The sequence below is a fragment of the Onychomys torridus genome, chromosome X (genome assembly GCF_903995425.1).
Source record: "Onychomys torridus chromosome X, mOncTor1.1, whole genome shotgun sequence".
Taxonomy (NCBI): Eukaryota; Metazoa; Chordata; class Mammalia; order Rodentia; family Cricetidae; genus Onychomys; species Onychomys torridus.
Window position 1 is genome coordinate 69,575,157 of NC_050466.1, and position 5,299 is coordinate 69,580,455.

The following is a 5,299-nucleotide window of genomic DNA, read 5'->3' on the forward strand; positions in this document are numbered from 1 at the left end:
AATCCATAGACCTAGAGAAGCTAAGTAATAAGGGGACATGTGAATCTTATTGTGAAGGGGAAATAGAATAAATATTACCTTTGGATGTAGGGTGGGATCTGGTTGGAGGGAGGGTAACATAAATAGGAGGAACCATGTGGGAGGATAATGAAGGGAGAGAGTACTGGGGGAGTCAACTGGAATCTGGAGACATATTTGGGACAAGTTAGAAATCTAGTGCAATGTAAATTTCCAGCAATCTACGAGAGTGACCATAGCTAAGACTTCCAGTAAAGGGGGATATGGAGCCTGAATCTGCCATCTCTTGTATCCAGGAAGACTTCCAGGGAAGGAATGGGTTACCGAGCCAGCCACAAAATCTTTGACTTACAATTTATCCAGCCTATAAGAGATACCATGGTAAAAGTGGCAATGAAATTGTGGGAGTGAATTACCAATGACTATCCCTGCTTGAGACCCATACCATGAGAGGGAGATCACCACTGATGGCAAGGACACAGAGCCAGAATAGCCAAGAGACCTAGGATAGAACTAAACATGGCTGGCAAAAAAAAAAAAATCAGTCAATGTGATGATTCCTAATGATATTCTGCTATCCTCATAAACTGGTTCCTAGTCCACCTGTCATCAATGATGCTTCATCCAGCAACTGATGGAAGCAGATGCAGAGAACCACAGCCAAACATTAATTCAGGGAATCCTGTGGAAGAGGGGGAAGAAGGGTTGTAGGAGACAGTTGGGTCAAGGGCACCAAAAGAAAACCCACAGAACCAACTGACCTGGTCTCATAGGGGCTCACAGAGACTGAAAGGACAACCAGGGAGCCCACATGGGATTGACTTAGGTCCTCCCCACATATGTTACAGTTGTGTAACTTGGTCTTCTTGTGGAACTCCTAATAGTGGGAACTGCAGCTGTCTCTGACTCAACACAAAATGAACTCAATAGTATTTTTGTAGACTTTTTGTCTATTTCCTTACTTTGAGAATTTTGTTACAGATCTTTTGCTTGTGTATTTTGATCTTGATTTTTTGTTTTTGTAGGTTTTGTTTGTGTATTTCTTATGTTTTTTTCTTTTCTCTTTTAAATTGTATTTTGTTTGCCTGTTTGTTTTCTAAAAAGAGGGAAAGAAAGGTTATGGAATGGTGTTGGTTGGATAGTGTGGTGGATCTGGGATAGTTGCAAGAGGAGAAACTGTAATAAGAATATATTGTCTGAATTATTTTCAGTAAAAGAGATTTCAATTCATTTACATAAAGTATGGGATATTTCTAGAATATTGGCAACTGGTAGGCTCCCTACATTGATAGAAACACAATTCTCATAAATTCCCCATTTTATTGTACGTTTTTGTTTTTCCCTTCAAACTCTGCCACTATAAGCAGGCTTCTGAAGTCTCTATAAACAATAAATTACTATTCTGATAAGTGATTTGGGATTATGTAGACTTGATGAGCCTCTGAAACCCTAGTACAATGAATTAATTATTCTGTTTCTTTAGTGTTGGTCCAAGTGAACCTGCCTTCCTAGGGGTGGTCTCTATGCCAGGTGATTGACCTAGACCAACTGAGATGTTATGTCACAAACAAGGCCAGAGAGAATATCTTATCTACTCTCTTAACTTAAAGGGGCTTTCAATGCAACTTTAATTATCCTGCTTTAAAGACATATGCTTTAATCATTTATGAACAAGACCAGAGACTGGAAACTCCAAAATACTTCTGGCATCCCTTGCCTCTGGCAAGAATGAGGCTGCAAACAGTCTCAAGGTCTTGTCTGAATTATAGCTAAGAATGAAACTGGTTCCTTTTATTTAGGGATCTTTTATCTGAAGCCACTTAGTCAAATTTTACCTCTTGTTTTTATCATCTGTCTCCCCTGGAAATATGACTCTAGGTGCCATTATAGAATTTGGGTTCTGATCAATTTGGCTTTTTCCTGCTGAACAAAAGTACCATATGGGGCAGTCTGTGATACCCTTCCAGTCAGTCTAAAAGTCCCCATACATGCATCAGTAAGTTCCATTTGTGTAATGACCATATGTAGGGAGGAAAAGAAGTCCTTGACCAGTGCCTGGAAAGAGGTGGGAAGTAGAAGGAAAGGCAGGAGTTATTAGCATTTCAGGCCTTAGACAGGGAACCAGGAAAAGCTAGAATGCAGAATATCTTTAAATGTCCAAATAGAAGCTCATTAAAACATTTCAACATACTCAGAAGTACATCCACCTAGTGGCTCCTCCTCCCAACTGTAATAGTCCACTAGAGAAGGATATATACAATTCAACATTTATAAGTCTATTCACAACAAAGTTAGATGAGGATCAGAGTAACCTTGAAATATTTGTTTTTGACAGAATATAATAATTATTTTAGACACAACTTGACAATTTTTTATTATTCCTTCTTCAGTTAGTTTATGTTAAGTTTTTATAAACATTATTTTAGTTAATACATTTGAAGCATGATCAGGGTCATGAAAATCTCAAATGTGTTGTTAAGGCAGATGTGAGTTTTGGGTGGTGTTGGTAGAGGAATCAGAACAGGTCAAGAAGATGCAAAATGAAGTCAGAACGAGATGGCATTACCTTAGTCACTTACCACCCCATGCTGGGATTCGACTTTAAGTCTCTAAAAACTTGAACCCAGGATTTTCTTTCAGGCACTTTAACAGATTTTAGAGTTGATAAAGTCACAATGTGATGTTACTCATAGGTGGCTTATTACTATAGAGAGAAATTAAATTCATACATCATTTAAATTTTAGGCTAAACAATAGTGGGCCTCTCTCTCCTTTAGATATGTCTGTCTTGAATAGACTCAAGGGTTGTAGCATTATATCTAGGTGTCACTTATAAAATATCACTAGTGAGAAATAGTTGTCTAATTAACATCTCATATGCATTTCAGTCTAATGTCTAAGGAGGTTTTGGATCCCTTGAACTATTAAAGAAACATGTTAATCATTTTAGACTTTGGTTACACCTTCCTGTTGAGTGTTAAGGATAATTTAGATGGTCAAATTTAATCTTTTTGCTTTGTTTTTGGTACTGCCAAGTCCAGTTGATGACTAGGTCCTCATGGTTCACTCAGGATTGAGAGGAATCTCTGACTAATCTAGGCACCTTTTAATAGTTGTTTCATCTTCATAATGTTAAATCAAAGGTCTTGCTTGACTGTGGCTTTACTTGGAAGCATCAAAATAAATTTTCCTCAGTGCTCACTGTCGTTTTGTAGACAGGACACTGGTTATAATTCCACAGATGGAATCTCCATGGCATTCCTAAATGAGAAAACAGGTGATTTCCTGCAGGTACATTTTCACACATGTTCCACTGTCTACTGAGACCTTGTTGACCTTGTTCACATGAAGAGTGTGAAGAAAATTTACTCCCTTTTAATCCATTTGAATAACTCATAATAGGCCTCAAAGTATGGTAATTGAACACCCAGAAACTCAGTTGTACCACTCCAGTGTTTTTAACTACTGCATGGAATTTAGCTTAAGCTTGAGAGAAAAGAAAACATTTAAATAAACATCAGTTGAACATACAGTTTTGTTATTTAAGCCAATAATTATATATTGAAGAGGAGACTATAACTCCATGGACTTAAGCAGAGGTTTGACATCTGTATAATGAACTTTACCCTCAAACATTTTAAAATCATATAGATAAAGGTTCATCGTCTATATACTTCATCTAATTCCCTCAGAAATTTGGAATTTGTTGTAGTTTGTCAGCTTTCCTTTCTATTGTGGAACAATATTCATCTATTTTAAACATACACAATTCCTTATCTACATAAATACAGGTTTTCTCTCTTAATATGATAAGATGTAGGAACATTAAAACTTTTTTTTAACATCCATTGTGAAAAAAAATTTCCCTAGTGATGGACTAAACAGTATTTATGCCCTCTTGATAGACTGCTAATGACAAAACAAAGTTTCTTTTACTAAAGTACACCCATGGAAGAAATGAGACTATTGAGCATAATTGTAGAACATAGGTGAGGAGGAATTGACAGAAATATGTGAGTGAGTCTAAGGCAGTCACACTTCAAAGTTTTTACCCAGCAAGAATGGCCACTTTTCTATTGCTGTATAGACGGTGCATCCTCTCAGCTCCCCTTAGCCTATACATTCTAGCTCATCCTCAAGACTATGAAGCCACATGGAATTAGGGCATAACTATAAACAGCTGGCTTGGAAAAGAGGGTGGATACCATGATGAGGGACCCAATGTCCATGCCCACACCCTCCATCTATGAAGACACATCAGTACTCAACAAACCTAGTTGTGAAAAATTCCTGTAAGCATGAAAAGCTGTTGTAATGAAGATGTGAAGTTGTCACCTTAATACAAGAAATTGAATCTAAACAGCATACAGATGTGTGATAGCTAATCTTGATTGGATCATTGGAAGGAGGGCTGGTGATAGCCCACATAAAAGGACGCAGAAAAAGGAAGCTTTTGCTTTTTGCTTTCTTGTTCTCATTCTCACTGGCAACTTCATCAATCCTGTTATGTAACATTCCATCACTGTCTTAGTTAGGATTTCTATTGCAGCAACAAAACACCATAACCAAAAAAGCAAGTTGGAGAGGGAAGAGTTTATCAGGCTTAAACTTCAGCATTGCTGTTCATCACTGAAGAAAGTCAGAACAGGAATTCAAACAGGGCAGGATCCTAGAGGCAAGAACTGATACAGAGGATATGGAGGGGAGCTGCTTCCTGGCTTGCTTCCCATTGTTTGGTCAGCCCACCTTCTTACCGAACCCAGGGCCAACAGCCCAGGGATGGCACCACCCACCACTGTCTGGGCCCTCACTTATTAATCACTATATGAGAAGTGCCTTACAGCTGGATCTCATTGAGGCATTTCCTCAACTGAGGCTCCTTCTTCTGATGCCTCTAGCTTGTGTCAAGTTCACACACAAAACCAGCCAGTACAATCACTGGTTTTAGAACCTACTAGAGTACAGCATTGACTGATGAGTAGCAGCTCTCTAGAAATCTTCTAGAACCCCAGCACCAGTTGGTGCTTCTGGGATATCCGGCATCATGGACTGAACAACTACTGGATTCTTGGACCTTTTTATTTGGAGGCAGCCATTGGTAAACTATCTGGACCACAACGAATAAGCCACTGTAATAAATCTCTTTATATATTCTATCAGTTCTATACCCTTAGAAAATCCTAACTAATATGATAGAATAATGCAATAAATTACTATTAGCTGTATACATACCTTGAAATTATGAGGCTTTTATAAGGTTCTCAGGCAAGCCCTGTAGGAA